We start from the raw sequence: 23,658 nt of genomic DNA on the forward strand, positions 1-23,658 counted from the left end.
TAAGATTCCATATCTCCCCAAATAGAATGGTGATTATCAAGAACAAAAGCAACAATAGCAGTTGGCGAGGATGTGGGGAAAAAGGTACACTCATACATTGCTGGTGGAGTTGAAAATTAGTGCAGCCACTCTGGAAAACAGTATGGAGATTCCTCAGAAAGTTTGGAATGGAAGCACCATTTGACCCAGCTATCCCACTCCTTGGCCTATACCCAAAGGACTTAAAATCAGCATACTACAGAGATACAGCCACATCAATGTTCATATCTGCTCAATTCACAATAGCCGGATTGTGGAACCAACCTAGATTTCCTTCAGTTGATGAATGGATAAAAAACTGTGGCATATATATACAATGGAATATTACTCAGCCATAAAGAATGATAAAATTATGGCATTTGCAGGCAAATGGATGAAATTGGAGAATATCATGCCAAGTGAGATAAGCCAATCTCTAAAAACCAAAGTACAAATGATCTCACTGATAAGCGGATGATGACACATAATGGGGGGGTGGGAGGGGTTAGTGTTAGGGTTAGGGTTAGGGAGGGGACAAGAATGGAGGAAGGAATGACTGTATAGAGGGAAAAGAGGGGTGGAAGGGGTGGGGGAAGGGAAAAATAGCAGAATGAATCAAACATTACCCTATATAAACTTATGATTACACAAATGGTATGCCTTTACTCCATGTACAGAGAAACAACATGTATCCCATTTGTTTACAAAAAAAAAATTTAAAAAGACTTTTTCATTTTTTTCATTTTGAGTGGTTTTTATTGTTTTGCAATCATTAGCACAAAAAGACTGGTGTGAACACAAACTTCACAGATCAGCTCTTTATTCAGGAATAAACTCATGCAGGACTGGATGAGGGGTGGGAATGGGGTGACACCATTGGACTCACTTTCCTTATGGAAAATGGGCCACTGAATAAAGGAGAAGACTGGGTTTATAAAGGTTATACTGAGAGGTGACTTAAGTAATAAGCATGTCTGCTCGGGCACTCAGAAATTTGGGTTCTGTCTTACTGGGTGAAATGGGAGGAGGTCTGGAGTCATCAGTTTGAGCTCTCAGGAAACAACTTTGTGGAAATTTGAAAATTTATTTTTACTGGGAAGTATTTTTATTTGAAGAAGAATGGAAGGTCTGGGGTTGGTATTCAGTAATTTTCTCTTTCCCTTCAGTGTCCCATTGCACTGCCACTGAGAAAGGATTTATCTGGGGAAGGATCAAAGCTTTGGATTTCTTTCTATGGGATTGTTCTTTCATTGGGCAGGACTGCACTGGGAATTCATCAATGCTATTAATGTATGGCTTTCTTTTTTACAACCTTTTCTCAGGTCTTGCTATTTTAGGGCTTGTCATTTTCCATATCCAACAGCAATGTCTAATGTTTATCTAAGTATTTTTCCTCTCATGATTTTTTGTTCTAATCTCTTGAAGCTCAAGTGATATAAAAATGTACATGTGTGGACATACAGTTAATCTTTCCAAATACAGAGAAACAATTATGTCATTCAATATCCATTGTGGGCTATGTCTACTCTTTAAATTTTGAGTCAAATTCAATTATTTTTTCTCATTATGGTTTAATTTTCCTACTTTTTGAATGCTTCATAATTTTCTATTGGCTATCAGATATGGTAAATTTTATCTTGCTCAGTGCTAGGTATTTTTGTTTTCTATAAATATGTTTGAACTTTGTTCTGTGATGCAGATATGTTGAAGTAACTTGATCCCCATGACTTGGCATTTTAAGATTCAGATTTTGCTTTAGTTTTTCTATGCCCACTGTGACAAATTACAGCAAATTCAGTGGCTTAAAGTAATACAAATTATCTTACACTTCTTTGGTTCCTAACTCCAAAATGAGTCTCTCTGAGTAAAAATTAAACCCTCTCTTTCCTGGAGGCTCTAGGAGAGAATCCATTTCCTTAATTTCTAGCTCCCAGGGGCTACCTACATGGCTTGGTTCATTATTCTCTTTTTCCAACTTCAAAGTCAGAAAATAGGTCATGATATTTTATGAGAGCTTCTTCCATTTATAGTTGGGTCCAACTGAATAATCCATGGCAAACTCCCCATTTCAAGTTAACCTTAATTCCATCCATAATCTTAGTTACATTTTGACATATAAGCGAACCTAATCATAGATTCTGGGAATGAACACAAAGATATCTTTGGAGGGTCATTTTTATGCCTAATATCAGCATTCGGTCTTGAGAGAAATGTTCTCTACTACTAAAGGAAAACCCTTCTGATCTGTATTCCATGTTCTCAACTTAGGAAGTTCAGTAGGCTGGAAAATCATAACTTAGAAATTTCCAGTCTTAACTCAGAAATATTCTCAGAGTAGTAAGCTGAGGCAATCAATTAAAGGGTCCACCTCATTTGTGTCCCATATTTCAGAGATAATTATTCTTCATTGCTTGGTATTTAATATCTATGGTAGTTTGAAAGTATCTCCCATAAAGTATGTTACAAAATTAAATTCCATTATAGTAAAATTAAGAGGTGATTAGGCCATGAAGATTCTGCATCATAGTGGACTAATGCTGTTACTGTGAGAGTGGGTTTATTATCATAGGAGTGAATTCCTTATAAAAGATTGAGTTCCATCCTCCAGAAGGAATGACATAGCACAAAGGCCCTAGTCAGATACTAGCCCCTTGTTCTTGACTTTCCAGTCTCCAGAACTGTAATCAATAAATGTTTTATATGTGTTTGTGTACATATACATATATAGTGCGTGTGTGTGTATGTGTGTGTGTGTGTGTGTGTTTGTACCTAGGATTGAATCTAGAGGTACTTAACCAGAGCCATTTACCCACCATTTTTAAAATTTTTGAAACAGTTCTCACTAAGCTGCTCAGGATCTCACTAACTTAGAGACGACTGGCCTTGAACTTGTGTTCTTCCTTCCTCAACCTCAAGGGTTTCTGGGATTGCAGGTATGTATCATCATGCTTGACTTCTTGGCAAATTTCTGAATCTTCAGTATTCTGTTACTGCTATACAAATAGACTAAGACAATGCCTGAAAACTATTTGTTCTTATAATGTGTGCGGAATATTGTTTTTGGTGGCAGAGTAAATCTAATTCATGTTATTCCATCTTGCCTAGAAGTCTTCCTAGTAATTTTTGATTGGCTGTCAATCATGGTAGCTGTTTACCAAGTTGAGAGGTGGATATTTTTGATTCTGAAAGGTATTCTTGAGTTTTGTTCTGGTATACAGTTTGGTTCTTCAAAAACTTTTTGGGAAGCTCTTTATTATAATACTCTACCTTACTTTAATACTTGGAAAATATTTTGAAACCATGTGCTTCAGTTGAGTTCCCTTGCTTTAGTTATTCTTTATGACCTTAGTATCATACATCTTTAAGAGATTTTACTCTGCTTCTTATAAGATTTTGTGGTGTCTCTCTACACTTCACATATAGTAAGAGTCCTTTGGGGGAAAACTGGCTGCATGTCTGAAGTCCCTCATGTTTCCAACTCACCCTCTATTAGCTCATATTGCTTGGAACTTTATTACCTTAACAGATATTCTCTGACTAGGCAAAGGTCATACACAGTCCAGGCCCATAATCAGCAAATGGCCCCAGAGGATAAAATGACTATTGAACTCAGTTCGCCATGGAGAGTTCTACCTTTTCTCCTGAACTTTTAGTTCATCTAGTTGTAGTTGCCTTAAGAGTTCTCTGCTGTATCAGAAAACAAGATGCTACCTTCAGAATCTTCTGAGCTCAGACTAGCTCTTGATCTGGTGGATCTCTAGATTGTCAATTCCTTTTATTTCATCTATAGATATTCTAACTGTAAATCACTCTCCCAGACAATCTATAGAATGCCACTCTACTAACTGGGAAAGAGAAACACCACCTTCAGTTTATCACAAATATTTTCAAACATTTGTGTATTTAAAATGTCCTTTGCCTGTCCAAACTCCCTTTCTCTTATTTTATAAAGTCCTGTTAAGACAAAACCCATGCCACTATTCAGTTCTAACCCACAACTTGTGGTTATGACCCAAAACTTCAATTTTATAATTGATAACAGAAATCCCTTGAAGTAAGAAGAGCTGTAGGGTCACAGTTCTGAGTTACCAATGGAATGGAAGTCAGAATTGCCCCCCTTAAGATCCAGGTACACAGACCTGCTCTAACCTTGACTCATTCAGATACCCAGTATCTTTACTTCATCTTCTCAAAAACTGTCACTTTTAAGGAAATTGGAAGCAGTAGTGAAGGGAAATTAGATCCCAAGTAGTAGAGAACTATGTGAAAAACTACTGGGGTCTTAAAATACATAGCATAATACCTTAGGCCTTCTGATTTCTGACAAAAGAAAACCTCAAGACAGGAGCTTCTTTCAGAATATGAATGAGTGTGTGAAAAGTGCTAACTGAACAGAAAACATAAAGCACTACATCTTCAGTCAATTTAAGTGCCCTGGAGTCAGGGGATGTTAAGCAAAGGCACGTGGCACTTCAGAACTGCATATGTGCTGCTGGATGGTTACCTCAGAGGCCAGAGGGAAAGGGGAAGAGAGATTCAGGATGTCTCTGAACCACCTCTTTCATTGGTCCTTGTCACTGCAGGAGAGTGGGGTGGGTGAAGAAGGGATAAATCAAAAGGCCACAAGTCAAGTAGACTAGAAAAAGATGCTTTAGAAAGCACAAGTCAATTCAAGTTTGGCCTAAATGGAATCATGGTGTCATTTTTTTCAGTAGCCAAAGAACCCAAGTCAATCTAATTTAGAAACCAATATATTTTCCTACCTTCCCCCCATACTGTATTATCCATAATAAATGCATCTCAGGTTAACACTTTCACCAGAGTATGCTGACACATAGCCTAAATATGATAGAAAGAAGGTAAAAATTCAACTTCAGTTGGGCATGGTGGTGTGTGCCTGTAATACTAGTTACTCAGGAGGCTAAGGCAAGTTCAAACTCAGCCTGGACAACTTAGCAAGATCCTGTCTCAAAATTAAATAAAAATGCTAAGGTGGAGCTCAGCACATGCCTAGCATTCACATGCCCTAGTAAAACACACCAGCACAAACAATCCCAGCAAAAATTTTGTAGAAATGAGAAGCAGGTCAAAGAAAGATCTATTTGGTATACCTGGCATGATGACACAAAGGATATAATATGGAATTAGGATAAGGAGACTGAACCTCAGCCCTTTCTGTTAATTGTTAGAAATTTGACCTTCTCTGAGCCTTAGTTTATCTATAAAACTGGGGTTATAAAGAAAAGCTCACAATGTAATTACAAAAGTTAAATTCAAAAATATATTTCTAAATTTTCTATATAACCATATAATCTATTACAGTCACTCTACCAATGATATCCCTAAGCTAGCTACACACATCTAAGATATAAAAGCAGTGTGCCATGCATGGTGGTGCATGACAATAATCTCAGTGACTTGGGAGGCTGAGGAAGGAGGATCACAAGTTCAAAGACAGCCTCAGAAACTTAGTGAGACCCTGTTTCAAAATGAAAATAACACAAAAGTGTTGGGGATGTGCCTGGATCTCGATGCTCTTATTTGAAATCTTTGGAGATGTAGCCACTGGATCTGTATGTTCACAAAGTTTTCCAGGTCATTGTGATCATGATTAACTTAGTTTGACAATCACAGAGTTTTATAAGTTTATTCTAACAGCCTAACCCCAGACATGACAAGATAGAACAGAACAGAAATTTTCATCCCAGAATCTAAAATAGCAGAGAAAGTAAGGAGGACTCTAGAGTTAGACAGGACAGGGCAAGTCTGGTCGCATTTATCCTTTACCTTCTGTATAGTACAGAAGAAAGCATTGGGGTATATACAATAGTGGCACCCAAAAGTAGCTCAATTCCACACTTAAAATGGGAGAAAGAAGTCTTACTATCACATTAAAGTATTCTTTGAACTAGAAGCTAAACCTGACTTTCTGCAAATGATGTCTTACTGCTATGAACTCAAATAAGTAGGTGGCATAAATGTTCTAGCCACCCAAAAAGAAACTGGGAAATAAAATAAGTCAGTTAGCCAGAACATAGACACAGAGAATGAAATTAAAAACAAATGACTCACTGGCTAAAAAATAAGTTCTTCTTAACCATTACTGTCACCTTCAGGTAAAATGAAGTAGCTGAGCAAGTAACCACTGCACAACATGTTACCCATTACCTTTCATATAGCTGAGATGTGAAGAACCAAGGACATCACTTGCCTTAATAGATAATGCATAGAGATGGTTCAGCATAACATGGGTGGGCTCAGGAAGTATGGTTGGATCACACTAAGATACAAAAAATTTAAAAATAATTACATTAGTTGTATGGATGAACCATCAGCTTACTCTTTCTCAGAGCTTTCTGGGATTGTTAAGAACACCTTATCTTCATCTCCTTTCAATAGTGTATCTACTCCAGTATGTAACAATAATACATTCTTATTACAGAAAATTTGGGAAATTCTCAGTTTATGGCAGAAACCCTAAGCATCAATATCTGCTAATATTAATAGAGCTAAAACAAAAATATTACCTACAACAACTATGGAAGATTTGCATTAAATGGCAAAAGTAATCTTAGTGAGAATCAATGAGAATAAATACAGAAGTCAATTTTATGCAAGCAAAAATTGTAACTCTTTTGCATATCCCCAAATAATAAGTATTCCTTATCTCATGTTGGAATAGAAATCTCAGAAATTGGTTCTACAATACATTGTGGTCCTGGTTATTTTCAGGAACAGAGACAACTATAAGCTTTGATTTTATTTCCTGAATAAGTTAACAAACTAGCCTTGATAAAAGGAGTCTATAGTGCTATTCCTATTTATATGATTTATAATCTCAATGTACCTTTATAGTAATCCCAACCTCTAGAATTACTTAAGTTTGGCCAAATTAATCCTACAGTTTCCCAGATCCTCCAGCAATATTCTCAGAGTACTTACAGAAATATTAGTGTACGTGTTAAGAATAACTTGGAGTAGGAAAGGATGAAGGATGGGTGGGGATTTGATTCTCTCTTCAGATCAAAATACATATATTTCTTGACCATTAGGCCCAGGGGGTGAGCTGGAAAGATCTAAAAGATATTTCCACAAACATGAGAAAAAGTACAAAAATTAGGACAATGCATAGAAAAATACATGGTCACTAATATTAAATATAGAAATCATGGATCATAACTTTTAACCCATTGGGTCTACAAGTGTCAAGCAGTGCAAGGAAAAATTTGCCTAACATGGCCAAAAGATTCCATGAAGAGGAGAGGGGTCATAGACTTGAGCTAAGGAAAGAGCTACCCTATTTATCAGCTTTACAACCTTGAAAAAGGCCTTTACCACAATTTCCTCATCCATAAAAATAAAAAGAATCCTTGCCCTATTTCTAATGTTATTGAGGAAACTAAAGAGATAATGAATGTGAAGAGGCCTTGCAAACTTTCAAACAATGTGAACAAATTAGATTTCATTTTTCCCCCCACCCAAGCAACACATAACAAGGTTACAAATTCTATGATTTCTGATACTACAATGACTGCAGCAATAAGAACAAGAGCTATGTAATAGTCATTAGGGAAATGCAAATGAAAACCACAATAAGATGCCATTTCATACTCACTAGAATGGCTATAATTAAAATGACAAACTAATAAATACTGGCAAAGATGGAGAAGTTCGAACTTTCAAACTACAGTAGTCCCATTGCCAGTGGGAATCTACAATACAATAGCCACTTCAAAGAGTTAAACGGATTGTTACCACTTGACCCAACAATTACATTTCCAGGTGTATATCCAAGATATATGTGCCCACATGAAAACTCATATGTTAATGTTTATAATACCAAAAAACAGAAACAATGTCTATCAATAACATGAACAAAATGGTATGACTATACAATGGAATAATATTGTGTCATAAATAGATTCATGTTTCAATATGAATGAACCCTGAAAACATTAAGCTAAGTGAAAGAGTCTCACAAAATATACCATGAATAGACAAATCCATAAAACAGAAAGTGAACTTGTGGTTGATAGTAGTATGAGAGAGGAAGAAATGGAAAGTGACTGCAAATGGGTACAGAGTTTCTTCTGGGGATGAAAAAATTGCTCTGGAACTACTGGTAATGTAACACAACTCTGAATATACTAAAACTTATAAAACCATACAATTTGAAAAGATGAATTTGATGGTATGTAAATTATACTTCAAAAATGGAAAAAATAATGCATCCTGGAAGGAAAAATTTAACAATAAAGAAAAGTTGATTTTGCTTAAAGATTTAAAAAAAGTTTTATAGTCTCCAGTGGAATATTATAATAGTTCATTTAAAGAACTGATTTCAGTTAAACATATATAAAGAAAAAGCAAAATTAATAAAAACAGTGATATTTTATAATATCTTAAAAACTTTCCAAAGCACATCCAGTTATTATGTCATGTAATTCACAAAACACTGCTGGGAAGTACACAGAACAGTTTTTTTTTTTTTAATTTCCTTATTATAATCATCATTCAAAAAAATACAAATTGGTTAAGTATCTGGCTACACTAAACTTAGTGCAAATTAAAACCTAATAAAAATGTATTCTAAGGCTTACCAGAATGGATTGGGAAATTAGGTGAAAGAGGGAAGTGAGAAATATCAAAAGTTGCTGGTCTTCCCTCTGTAGAGTTATGATTGACTATTATTCATTGGTTGCTTTGCCAGAATCAAATAATGCAAAAATATAGTGGGCTGGGGAGATAGCTCAGTCAGTAGAGTGCTTGCCTTGCAAGCACAAGGCCCTGGGTTTGATCCCCAGCACCCCAAAAACAAACAAACAAAAATATAGTTAACAGTCATCTCATAATTTAATTTGGTATCTTTAAACCCTTTTAAATCTCTGCCTGCCAGTCAAAGAGAATGTCTAGATTAATTTTCAGAGCTTACATAATGAAAACATTATTATCCAAAATTTTCTAAATAATTATTATACTATGCAGTTTTAGAAACAACATGACACCCTTATGCCCTGTGATTATTAATATGCTCTACTTCAGGACTTGTGATTGCTGAGAAACACTGAGTCCAACTCCTGATTTTACTGTTATGGAATACAGAACCAAAAGATTTGAGGGCCTTGTCCACAATGGTAAAACTACTTTGTAGCAGAGGCAGGTTTTGAACTCAAAGCGAGAAGAATACTCAGTGTAAATACAGCACACATTTCCTTAGATAGGCATGGCTCTTACTGTAAAGTAGCAAAACAGTAATTATGAATATGGTTTGGAGAATATTTGCATTACTGACATAGTAAATTAAGTAGAGATTAAGGTCTTGGAAAAATAGTATTATAGGAAACAAAAGGGGCTGAGGATATAACTCAGCTGGTAAAGTGGCCTTGCAAGCACAAGGCCCTGGGTTTAATCTGCAGCACTGCAAGAAAAAAGAAAGAAAAAGAAAGAAAAGTATATAGAGATCTTTTCCCATTCCAGGGAATTTTTTAAATCAAAAATTTACAAAATTTTGATTATATGCAAAATAATTGCCTGATATTTTGTGTGTGGTTGTTTTTAAAGCTACTTTTCCCCAATGACTACTCTACTTGTAGGGTCTCATAAAACTACAGAACTGCCAACCAATTTATTGAACAGGCAGATTAAGCTGAGGCAGCTTAGTAAGACAAACCAGTCACATCTAGTCTCTCCTGGGTCATACCACCAAAGGTCAATGGAAAATTGAAATATTACTAGATAGAGTTTTCAAAAAATAGGCTATAGTCCATAAATGAACTGTAAAAATACAATAGCAGCCACATACTGTGGCATAAGCCTGTAATCCCAGTGACCCAAAAGGCTGAGGCAGGAGGATATCAAGTTCAAGGCCAGTCACAGCAACTTAGTGAGACCCTGTTTCAAAATAAAAGGGGTTGTGGTTATGGCTCAGTTGGTAGAGGGTCTCTGAGTTTAATTTCAGTACCTAAATAAATGAATAAATAAATACTTTTAACAAACAGAAAAGAATACATCACAGAGAATAAAGACAAACATTATACCATATATTACACTTCTGTATATCTGTTATGCATGTATTGGGCTGCAATGCAAAATAAATGTCTTACTGTAGATACTTGGTTAAAAAGTTAAAGTACACTAAACTGAGACTTTTTGGCATAAAGAATAGGATCTAAATGTTTATATAAGAAATATTGGCACACACATAAAGGATTCAAAAGATTCCTGAGAAGAAATGGAAATAAAAAACAAAATTAAAAGATTAATTTCAAGAAGGAAATTTAAAAACCACTTCTGGTTACAACAAAGACAAGGCAAAAGAGAGCAAATATTATAAAATTACCTTGACAAGATGTCTCAGATCTTTCCATAGAATCTAGTTTTAAAGCATCAAATACCTCAAAATCAGATTTCTTGACATGGGTCAAATTGCTAATCATGCCAAGTGGACTGGTAACCATAGGCTGAAACAATAAGAAGAAAAATTCTTGAATTTCCTTTTCAAATCCCTCTCTTCCACCCATCCTCTCTGCATCTACTAAAAGTTACAAATGATCACACTCAGCATCTCCATCTTTTATCAAGAGGAATCCTTTAGGGTAAGGGAACTGCTACCATCAATTCAGAGAGCAATGATAGTTAAAATAAGGCTGCTAAGTCATGGTGACCTTTGGAGATCAAAGCCTTACCTCTGATGGATCATGAACCCACTGTCCAACCACAAAATCTTGTATCGTTTCTCTCCCCACAGGGAGATCTGAGATGGCAACAAAGTCATTATGGCTGTAGAAGAAAACATAAGGTCAGTCAAGTTCCTTTAAGAAGACAGAATATAGAAAACCAAGTGGTAATTATAGTGTTATAACAATGCATTCTCATATCCCTAAGTTACTGTGTCCCTTGTGTAAAAAATAATGTATTCATCCAATCTCTTTATCTATATCATCTTGGACATATTTTTCCAACCCTTACAACAACTTTGGTTCTTAAGCCAATGCCTAGAAAAAAATAATCAATGATCTCCCAAAATGGTTCAGCTTGGTATAAATATTTTGCTCCAGCAGAACATATCCCTCAAAAGTATAAGTACCTTAACACATCTGGGATATAGGAGTTCTTAAGGTACTTTCCATATTTTGGTGAACCATTACTGTAAAATGACCTATCTGATTATCTGGGTCATTCTTGTAGTCAGTTAATTCATCATTGCTCTGCAAGTACTACATAACACTACCACCTTGAATTTTACGGTGCATTTTGCTTTAGTGCAGAAGTCACAGCAACAGATTCTGTCAGTTACAGGCTTCCTCCAAGCATAGAAAAGACCTGTGAAACACAATCCTAAATAATACACTCACAAAGATATTATAAATTCCCTTGAGGTAATGATATTCTAAGTGGTAAAGCATCTGACACACAATGAGGATAAAAACCAATGCCATAGATACTAAGTGGTCACAGAATAGAACATATTCCAAAGAAAGGTTCTAGTGGGTGGAGATGGGAAGTCCAGCCTGTTTACTCTTATTAGAAAGGATAACAGGTCAGGCTCTATTCCTGGACCCCTCAGTCTCAACCAAAACACTTACCTTCACCTCATAATCAGTAGAATCTTGGTGCTCCAGTTGTTGAAAGACCCAGAAATGAAGACCTCCTTGCCTCCTTCAGATCAGCAGATAACAGTAGGGTGGACCTGCTGGGTGGGCTTTATGGAGTCATCCAAATGCTGCTGCCATGATACAAACTCTTTTTCACCAGGGAGCTGTAGGAAGGAGTAGGTTATCCCTAGAATAAATTGTGACCCAAGAATTCTTAAAAAGATCATTCTCCTTCTTAGAGTAGAGAGGAGTGCTAGGCTTCAGCTAAAGAAATAAGCCTTAAAATTAGAATAAATCAGATTTTTACAAGCCATAGAAAAAGAAATCATCTTGAACCCAAAATGGTCAAATGGCTTATGATCAAGTGTTGCATAAATCATAGTCTAACTTTTGAGTTTGCATATATTACTTACCCTTTTAGAACCTCAAGATTGCCCTTTAAAAAGAAAAGAAAAGAAAGAAAAGAAAACCCTTCTCCCTACTGTCAGTTTAATTCATATGTAGGCAATTATAACATGCTTCTGAGTACCTCTTATGAGAGAGAAAATAATAAAAACAAAAGATGGCTATATTTTTAAAAATTAAGTCAGATATATATTTTTCACAAGCAACTATAAACAGCCCTCAATTATCAACTGTAAAGAAAGTTACAGATACCAAACTTCATAAAAAATTTATAAACTCTATTTTAGTTAATAAGTTGCACAAAGAAGGGACATTAAAAATTTAATATTAAAGGTCTGGGAAAGTAACTCAGTGTCAGAGCACTTGCCTAGCCTATGCAAGGCCCTGGGTTCAAGCCCCAGAACCACAGATTAATCAGTTAATTAATTAAAATAAAAAGACAAGATCATTGATTTTATAAAATGGAGAAATAGTGGGTGGGAATGTAGCTTAGTGGTAGAGGACTTGGCCTAGCTAGTGAGAGGCAGTACTAGAACAAAAAAGTGGTTATGAAATCATACTTGCTCACCTATGACAGAATTATTCTATTTGAGGTATAGGAATGCAAATATTGGCCTCTCAAATGGCAAAAGACAATAAAAGCATTTTTCTTTAACAAAAACAATTATATAGTCAAATAAAGTTTGCAGGATTTTGAAAAATATTAACTTCTTAGATTTTTTTTTTATTACCATCCCTTTAGACCAGTAGTTGGTAAACTGCAGTCAGTAAGCCAGGTGCTTTTATAAGGTTTTTACTGAAAAATAGCTACACTCATTTGTATGCCTATTATCTACAGTGTTTTCACATCACCATGGAAGCAGTTGTGAAAGATTGTATTATCAACATAGTCTAAATTATTTACTCTGTGGTCCCTTACAGAAAATAATTGCTAAACCCTGCCTTAAACTGGTGACAGGTAAAAAGAATTTTACACTGTTAAGTAAAGATATTACCAAACAAAATAAAGTGCATTAAAAAAAAAGACTAGCTTATTTACTTAGAATTTTTGTGTGTGTGGTGGTGGTGGGAAATGGAAAAGTCTACTTTCTGTACCATCTCTCTCTATTCCTCAAAACTACAGTCTGAGAAACCAGGCACATAATCTAAAATAAAATTCAAGGTCTGGGGATGTAGCTTTGTGGTAGAGCACTTGCCTAGAAGACAAGAAGGCCTTGGGTTCCAGCCCCAGAAACACAGATTAATTACTTAATTAGCTAAAAGAAAGAAAAAATCTGGAGAAAGAAATCTGAAGAGTCTTTTATAATATTACAAGGAATTAGCATAAGAGAAAACCTAGTATCCATATTCTAAAAGCAATGCATTCTGTCTGCCAGGCTGCATTAGACAGAAATTTTTGCATATGCCTAAGAATAACCTAAGATTCTGATTCAGACATAGGATCTGGGAATTTATTTTTGAAATCATCCCAGATAAGACTGGGATTATGTTAAAAGAGAGAAAGAAAAACCTCATCTTTTGAGGTACATCATAATTTGTTATAACATGGAATTTGCTTCAAAAAATTGGTGAAGGAATAGTAGATTAGGGTATGGATGATATACATTCATTCATGCTTTGATCAATCTCTAAACTTGGTGAGAGGTACACAGAGTTCATTATACTGTTCTCCCTACTTTGTAAATGATTCAAATTTTCCATAAAGTATTTAAACAAATCTCTGGTGATTCCAATACATAAATAAGATTGAGAACCGATTGATTAGTCTGCTGAAAAAGACTGGCATCCAATGGAGGCCCCACTGCCACTGTTTCCATCAATTATTTTACAACTTAGAATTTTTCATTTAGAATCTGAAAGTCACAAACTATTAATGCTCCAACATTTGGAGCAAAGACCTTCCACTTATGACATGACATATGTGTGGTAGGATTCAAATGCAGCTGACTAGAGAAAAGGTTGATTACTTTAAGTAAAACAGCAGAACCATTGATAAAAGAGAAAAAACAAGAATTAAAATTACAGTTTGAAGAGGCTTTAGTAAAATATGGAGGGAAGAAAAGGGTCAGTCAAAAACTCTTAGATTTGGGTGGGACCAAAAGAATTATATGAACCATTTTCTTGTTTTCCAAATGGCAAGATTGGAGTGAGGGAAACAATGATCCAGAATAGGCCCCAATTCACACAGAACAATTTGGTTTTAATTCAGGACACCAATGACTTCAGTCATGGTTTGACAAACACAATGTACTTAAATCCTGAGTCATTGATGTAGGAAAAGGGGTAAAAATACAATGAGGTTGATCACCTTGGGAAATCTTTAAAGAAGTAAATACAGATGGCTGGGTAGACAGACCACATGATGAGGAAGAAGATCTGAATTGGAAGAAGAAAGAAAGGAATGGAGAAAAAGCCCCATGAAATGCCCCTTTCAACCACTCTTACTTCTCCCTCTATGATGATGTTCTCAATTGGGATCCAAAAAAAAAAAAAAACAAAAAATTAAATAAATAAAACATAGCATCCAAATTCCATGTACTTCTGCTATGGAAATAAAACTAATTTCTCTCAAAATCCTCAAACCTATCCCCCAATTGCCTCAATCCTTCCATTTTTCTATTTCACCCCTGAACGTCCTACCAGAAAGAATTAAATGTATTTGTGCTGACACTCCTAAGTTATTAGAAACATTAGGATGGTAATCACATTGCTGTCAGCTCCATCTGTTTTTTCTGTTAGGGGGGAACACAATTGACCTCTTCCTGTAACTCCTTCAATTGAAAGCAAGGTTTTCAGGGAAGCAATAAATTATTGCTTTTAGGTTAAGAAAAATTTTTGAAGAACTACTGTTTAGTGGAGCTATCTGGGAATCACTGGCTCTCCCACTTGAGAAGCTGGCCTGGAAGCAGTCACCACAACTACAAAATATAGGACAAAAACTGAACAGTCAAATTAATGATGTCCTTTATTGATCACCAAGTCTAGGCACAAGTATTCTAGTTAACAAGTGGTGGGTGCTCACAACCATGCCAAAGGGGAGAAGGATCCAAAGTGCAGAGTTCCTAAAGGAGCAAAAAGGATCAAAACAGAAAATTCCAGGAAAAAAATTTTACTTAGCCATTTCAAGGAAAATGTAAGCAACTGAGTTAGGACCAGAAGCTCAAACAATCTACCCCCTCAAGTATTCCACCATAGCTTACAACCTATAAATTGTTAGAAGAATAAGGATGGTGAGGGCGGGAGAGGTGTCTATGGTCCCTGCCCTAAATATGTGGTTTAAGGCTTGATCAAACCACCAAAGAAACAAGAAATCCACATCTGCCTTATATTGAGGCAGCACCACAAGAAGAATTTATGATCCAGCCTCCCTCCCTGTAATATCCCTTTAATTTAAAAAAAAAAAAATTCCCTTAACCCAATTTAGTGTGATGAAAAGGAGCCAAGGAAAGGAGGAGGAGTCTGGAAGCCAAGCAGCAGCTGCATCGCCACGGTAGGGGGCGCGGAGCCAAGTACCTTGGAGTCCAGCAGGCCGAAGACACCTGGGTTGCTTGTGCTCCCCACCATGATCTTGTGATTCTTGCCGGGGCATGGCCGCCATTGCCCTTCGAGCTTGCAGCCTAGGCGCCATGACGCTCCCCGGACACCCAGTCTCTGGTGGTGTTTCCTATGGCTGCAGCTCTATTCAGGGGCTACTTGGTGATGAGAGTTACACCCAGCGGTGAACAAACACCCCAGTGGCCTGCATCAGCCCCGCCTCTGTGCCTGGGGACCCTGGAGGGAATCCCTACCACAGAAAACTGTGCCCTGTGGTCCCCAACCTCCCAGTCTACAGGGGCTCCCACAAGCCCCCCCCATCTCCTGCCGCCCCCACTCTGGAAACCCGCCCTCGGGACTCCCCCGCAGTACTGCGCCCACTCCTGTACCCTGATCAACTCCAGCAAAGTGCTCCCTTTTCCGGGGACCATGGGCGTGCTGGCCATTGGGCAGGAAAGGCCACCAACAAATTATTGAAATCGAAGCCGCAGCCGGGGCCAGGGATCTGGGTTTCTTCCTAAAATGGCTACAAGGCCCGTGGCTCTAGGCCGCTCCTGTGCGATCCTGCCACCCTACACCGCGGCTCTCCAGCACACCTGCCTCTCTAGCTGTCTGGCGCCTTCAGCATTGCACAGGGTCGCTGGACAGGGACCGCCCCATGGGTATGCCATGCCTGAAGCGCCAGTGCTGTAGTCTGTGCTGCATGGCGAGTGGACAGTTCAGAGGATGCCAAGGGCTCAGTGCCACAGGACCAGTGCAGTTTTATCTATGGCTGCCTCACATGGCCTCAGGTGTGCCTAAACATTTTATGAGTTCGTCTCTCTGAGCGGTGACTGGGAGAGGAATAATACCATGGACTTCACCTCCAGGCAGAAGGAAGTAGAGGTCAAGGTTAGAAGCTGATACTTACTGTGCAGAGCCACAGGAAGGACTACTCAGTCCGAATTGGGGTCCTGGGGAATAATTTGAGATGGAGTGTCTAATAGTACATAGACCCTGACAAATTAGTGAATTGTTAGGAGAATGCTCTTATAAACTAAGAAATTGCATTTTTGCAATGATTAACTCCAGAAGAAATAAATTCCAAAAGAAAGAGCAATTAAAAAAAAAAACAAAAACATTAGAAGGCACGCAAAATGTATAAAAATGTCACAGACTGACGCCGTCCAGCAGAGTCAATTTGGTGCAGGAGACAAACGAGTAGTGAGGCTCTTGAATTCAGAACGGTTTATTGTGGATTCAGGGAACCCTGGGGACCGGGGACATGGAAACCCAGCGCTCGAGGAGAGCTGGCTTATATCCCGTCCAGGAGGCATAGGGTAGGGCTGATGCCAATTATGGGAAGATTAGGCGAGAAGTTAGATGTCCAATCACGGGTAAGGTCAAAACAAGCAGGCATGATCAGGAGCACCCGGGAACACATGTGCATGCATTGTGTATGAAGACTTAATTGAATACGGCCAATGACAAAACACCTGAGTGTACTTATGTTAATTAACTCCTCACCACCGATGTGATCAAAACAACCTCTGGCTGTTGCCATCTTGGCATAGTCTGCATGGCATAGCCCCCAACAACAGACAATTCTAGGTTTTGGAGGAGTCCAAGATTTTATGATAATGGGACTTATCATTTTCTATGAGAAACTTTTATTACTCAATATATGTTATATATACAGACCAGCAGCATTCATGTATCACCTGGGAGCTTGTTAGAATCTAAGCAGGATCCAAGGTCCCATCCTAATGTACAGAACCAGAATCTGCATTTTAACAAGTGTATTTTAAAGTGTGAGAATCACTGCTTTTGACAGCTGATAACAGCATAGATCCAGATTTCATCCCTTTTTATATTCTGCACACACCATGTAGATAATTATCTTTCATTGAACATTTGCTGAGTGAAGAGTACAGGAATACTGCTAACTACATTTCTAACAAGATATGCCACTTAGGCATAGTGATGGGGAAGGCAGTCAAAGCTGGGGAACTCCAAGTCACACAGGCCATGGTTTCTGAGTGAGTGGCACTGTTTTTTGTAAAGTTCGTTCTTGCATTATGGAGATGAAAAATCTACTTAATATATACTGCACCCCCCATTCTTTTCTCTGATTCTTTATGAACTCATCTTCTTTGCTTGATCATAAACAGTTTAAGGGAAGAGGTGCAATTTTACCACAACTGCTTGCTCACCCCTCCAAATTCTTGACTGCCTGAGTATCTCCTTTTGGTTATCTTTACTTTTTCCCTCTCAATTCCAATTCCTTTGTCTTTCCCCAGGTACTCACTGGGGATTGAACCCAGGACTTATGTGTATGTGAGGCAAGCACTCTACCAACTGAACTATATCCTGAGTCTTGCTTCTTTTCTCTTACAGAAAGAAAAGCAGCAGCAAGGTGATTAGCTGACTGAGGAGAGGAGACAAGTATTTGAAGTTTGAACAGGTAGGAGGTGTTTAGCAATCAACTAGAAGTGTAGGATAGAGAATTGACTAGAAAACCTAAGTGTGAATGGCAGATTGTACTGAAGGTCTAGGAATGTTTGGTGGCTATGAATTTAAGACAAGCTAATCCACCATAGTGGTATTTTTGTCTTACCACATTTAGCTTTTTGTGTGTAGGCATATACCAAAGGTAAAGTTTATACAAGCAGGAATGGAGAAGGGCAACAAAGGAGAGTGCATAGCAGGGTGGGTTTATAATGCTGGGTGGTGGATTTTAAACCTGTTGGTCTGGGAAAAGAAGAGCAGATTGATGGAGGGGCCAGTGGAATCAAAGAACTGGCTGATGACAGTAAGTACCAGAGGGAATGAGCTTAGTAGGTAAGAGATGGTTTGAAGAGTAGGAATTTGACATTGATATTTCAGTGATGTTGCAGTTATTAGCATTGTCTTAGATATGACCGTAGGTATAGGTAGGTGAGGTGAGATGGATCATAAAATCTTTGGAACAAGGTTATATAACTGAAAAATTAGATGACAGAGTGTTAAAGACCCACTTCAACATTCATTTCCTCTTCCTTTTCAATAACCTTGGTATGTTGCCTTTCTGTATAAATACACATTTCATAGCTTCCCAGGTAGCTAGATATGTGATTACATTCTTCCAGTGAGATCTAAGTGGAAATTCTATATGGAACTTCTGTTAAATCTCCTTAAAAGAAAGGGTGTGCCCTTACATTTCTCTTCCCTTCTATGTGACTGTTCAAATAATGGCTGAAATCCAGCAGTCATCTTGGACCTTGAGGTAGCTGAGAATAGTACAGCAGAAAAAAAAAAAAAAAAAACTATGGAGCTGTTATGTATCAGTCTACCTCTGAACTTTTTTATGAGAAGAAAATAAGTTTCAGTCTTGTTTACATCATTTTTTGGGACTTCTCAATTATATATAACCAAACCTAATCCTAACTAATATGTTGGATTGATGAAAGTTATTACCTAGATACTAAAGTCAACTGCAGGAGCAGTTATATTTACAGAGAAAGGCACAAAGCTTGATACTAAAATATTTACAGAATAATGGGGAGTGAATGGGTCTGAAAACAACTACAATGAGGAGAGGTGGTGGCCAGTACTTCAAAGGAGCAGGAGAAATTGAGAAAGTAAAGAGAAACAGCAATTACAAACTCTAGGCAGCATGAGGAATGAAAATGACATATACCCCACTTTGATTTTTTGTAATGATCCTGACTTTTTAAAAGACCTATTTCATTGAGTAAATAAGTTACAGACACTTGTGTTTCAAACCACAACAGAATATTAGATACTGACTCAGATCAGTGATCTATTCTAGAATATCTTCTGAAAGAATGTTGGCCTACAGATATTTCAAAATATTAAGCACCCCGATCACCTTAATGTTTTCTTAAAGTGTTCACTATTTAAGTCTTTAAAAACTCAATTACATTTTTATATTCCCATATTACATGTATTCATTCAGTTAATTAATCTATGCACACTTCACTGTGTTCCAGGCACTACACTAGGCACTAGGAACACATAAATTGATTGCAAAGTGTCTGCCTTCCAAGAGTTTACTAATTGAAAGAGGAAACATGTGAGAGAACTGTTATGAAGTAGTTTGATAAGGATATTCAAGGGGTGTAGTAAAAGCAAAAAGGAGCCCAGGGTTTCATATTGGGGTTCAGTGAAGAGAAAAAAGATGAATTGAATCTTGAAGATGATGGAGGCATTAGTTAGCTGGAGAATTAACTGAAAGTACAGAATATACAGAAGCATGGAAAATCATGCACTTTGGGAACCTCCAAGTAGTTAGTCTAGATTACTGCATTACTATTAGCCACAGTAACAAGGCAGGCCAAGTGTTAAGTAATATTATCTTAGTTATGTATGTAGTTGCCCTTAATATAAATGTCATTTGTGGGGACTGCTGGCTTCATGTTCTCAGATACAAGAAAACTTATCTAAGTGAATTGAAGAAATTGTCTTTTGACTTTGTATCACCATTTCTCAGTTAATACAATTACAGTCAATACTTACTCAGCAAAGAAGGCAAAATTTTCTGTGGTAAGGTACATTATGTTTTATTAGATCAACTTAATTTGAGAGTAATCAGGTAAACACATAGTAATATATATGAATGGCATAGTTAATGTTCTTCCTCTAAGAAAATTTTACTAGACTGTAGCTCTGGGTCAAATCCTGAATCAATTAAATATACTTCTTTCTTTAAAGTAATTTTTAGTTTTGAAATAGTTTATGATTTAAGAAATGTTGCAAAATTATTTCAGAGTTCTTGGATATACCACACCTAGTTTTCCTTAATGTTGACACAATATTATGGTACATGTGTCACAACTCATAAACTAACATTGACATATTATTATTAATCAAAATGCCAACTTTATTTGTATTCATGTACTTTTTAAATTGATCCTCTCTTTATTCCAGAATATCCATTACATTTATAGGACAGATCTCCTTAGGCACCTGTATACTGTGACAGTTGCTAAAAATTTCCTTGTTTTTGATGACCTTGAAAGTTTTGAAGTGGTCAGGTAGTTTGTAGAATATTCCTCAACTTGAGATTATTGATACATTTATTATGGTTAAACTGGGTTATATTTTAGGGGAGGAATACCACAGAAGTAAGTGACCTCCTTGTCATATCATTTCAAGGGTACATACCGTCAGTATGAATTATCACTGTTGATGTTAATCTTGATCACCTATCCTCAGTGGCATTTGTCAAATTTTTCCACTGCAGTCACTTTTTCCCCTTTCCATACTGCAATTTTTGGAGGGAAGTCAATATATGCAGCCCATTTAAAAAGTAGAAAATTGAGTTTCATCTCCTTGAGAAGAAACTATCTATATAAATTCACAATTCCTTTGTATGGGAGAGTTGTCTGGTATATATCATTAATTATTTAATTTATTTATTTAATCATTTATTTATATTACTATAGAATCATGTATTTTTATGTCTTATATCCTAATACTGTTATTTATTTTATTGTTCAAATTTTCCACTATATGATGGCTCTGGTGTCCCTTTGACATATGCTTATTCAGTTTCTGTTTTGAGCACTTTCTTACTCTCTGGCATTACAAGAATGCATTTTACTTTGGTAACCAGATATAATACAATTGGAAAAATTTTACATATATATGTATACATGTATATGATCTTAATATAAAGAGCAAAATATGTAAGTAGAATATGAGTATTAATGCATCAATAACTAAGACTTTGCATCTTGAGATGTTTTGAGTGCAATATCCTATTCACATCTTGCTTTCAGCTTGGTTGAGAAAATAAATGATGATTTCTTTTTTGGTAGTCTTACATAATAGAAATCAAACCAATTTAAAAATAAACACTTTAAAGAGGAAATTGGGGTGTTATTAGTAATAATTAGGAAGTATTAGAGGATTATTAATTCAATACATTTACATTCTAAAAGAGGCAAGTTTATATTATAAAAGGAGAAAATTTAAGAGACCTTCAATTTACTTTTGAACAAGAGTAATCTGCAAATCAAAAAATACTAGTTCTACTTTAATAGATGACAAATACCCTGTGTCATAAATGTTAGAGAAGGAAAAAGACCTAAGAAATAATATCAACTTCCAGTACTTTAGTTCTTGAAAAGGGGAAATGACAGCCAGCTGTCCAAATGATTATGTGATTAAGAAGTTTTAGCTCTCACATTTCTAATTCTCTTATGTGCATTTGTATTTGTCAATGTCCTTTTAGTTGGTTATTAATCCTGTAATTTATCCTGTAAATTTATCCTGTAGTTAAGAAATTGGTAGCAATCCAAACTTATAAACATATTGCAAAACAGCTGTTAATTAACATACACTTGACTGGTACTTTCAGCACCTTTCCCTATGAAGTTCATTGTGCTTGACAGCTGAAATTTTCTCATGAACTAGAACAAAGCAAAACTTCAACAGATGAGAAAAAGAATCAGCAACAGCACTGGATGTAAACCCAAGTTCCTGCTTTCTATTTCTTTGCTCTGTTTTTGAGAACTACACTGTATGACATAAGAAAAAGAGGTTTTAGAAAAATATTTCTATGTTTTAGACATAACCTCTTTGAATTCTTATTACTTAGAATCTACTTGAAGGAATGGGAGAAAATTAGAGTAGGAGGAGACAAAACACATTTGTAGTTCACATTACAATAGTTGGCAGCTACTTATTTCCTAAAGTAAAACTCTGATTAGGTTCAATCTGGGAACTAAGAGATCAAAAAATATAGGACAACTACTTAAAAAAATCCCAATTTTCTCCACCAAGTTTAACCCATGGGTTTATGCTAAATTATTAAAACAACCTATGAGCCTAGAAAGTTGAAAGTAATTTTTTTCATTAATAAAATAAAGACATGTTGCTTAGGGAGAGGAGCAAAAATGATCAGTTATCAGGTACATTAGTAAATAGTAAGTAAAACAAAATATCTTATCATAGACAACTGTTTTAAGAACATTATTTCTTTTATCTCTCAGAAGACATACATTTAGCTATAATATTAAAAACAAACAGAAATTTAGCTTTTAATAGAAAATCAAATCCTATCTGAAGAATTACATGGAGTCAGCCATTTTTAGAGATGCTTTTTAGGGTCCCCACCATAATATTTGATAATCAACATGACTAAAGACATAATATAAAAATGACTAAAGGAGTCTGTGAGCTCACAGTCTAGAAATTATTGGAAGAAAAAAGTGACAGATTACAAGAGTAAGGGGGGATGAATCAACACAAATGAAAACCCAGGATTTCATTGTAGAAAAAAGCAGAAAGAGGAAAGTAAAGGTAATTTCTTCTTTTGAAAGAGAAGTAAAGGTAATTTCTGGGAAATATGAAGCTGAGAATTGTTCCTTCTTGTTAGGTTTGGAAACCATCTCTAGATTGAGCTTTCCAATGAAACCCAGGGTATTGACAATGAGACATCTAAAAATAAGCCATAATCACCTCAAAGAAAATAACAACTAGCATAAACCTGCCCATTGTCTTTGTTGAATGTATGAAATTACTCTTTTCAATTACTCCTGTCTCCATAGGCTTCCTGACATAATCATCTGTGGTTAAAATGGTTTTTCAAAACCCATTCCACTTTCCAGGGACCAGTAGATGAAACTGGAGTGGAGTACAGGGTCCCAAAAGTAACTGTAATGCTAACTTGGGCCAGTGAAGGCCAGAGACAGTAGATTAGGCTTGACTCCCACCAAATCAGCAATCTCTTCCATGCTATCAATGTAGTCTCCCTGAATGGTATGATGTTGGCTCTCCACATACCTAAACGTAGAAAAGATAGAAGCCATGGACTATCAACAAGGCACTCAATTAGATGATCAATCAATCAGTGATTTCTGAGTGCTGCTATTGATTTTATAATGGACTATTAGCTGTAGTAAATAGTGAAAAAAAAGATGATATTTGTCACCATCCTCAAAGATCTTACAAATTTACTAGTAAGAGATAAGATAGGTATACACCTACAGAATTCAAGGGTTTTGCTAAATATTGTGGGTTTGATTGCTAAATGGAAATGAAAAAAAGGGCACTTAAAAGAGAGATATACTAGGCCCTTGAAGGATGTGAAAGATATAGATAAGATGAGAACAAAGAAAAG

General features: G+C 36.4%; 1 pseudogene; it reads right to left on the reverse strand.

Annotated features, from left to right (window-relative positions):
* The window catches only part of LOC124974782 (5'-AMP-activated protein kinase subunit beta-2-like), a 29,213-nt pseudogene extending 13,216 nt beyond the window's left edge, over nucleotides 1-15,997 (reverse strand).
* Between the last annotated feature and the right edge of the window lie 7,661 nt (nucleotides 15,998-23,658).

This window comes from Sciurus carolinensis, unplaced genomic scaffold, assembly GCF_902686445.1.
Source record: "Sciurus carolinensis unplaced genomic scaffold, mSciCar1.2, whole genome shotgun sequence".
Lineage (NCBI taxonomy): Eukaryota > Metazoa > Chordata > Mammalia > Rodentia > Sciuridae > Sciurus > Sciurus carolinensis.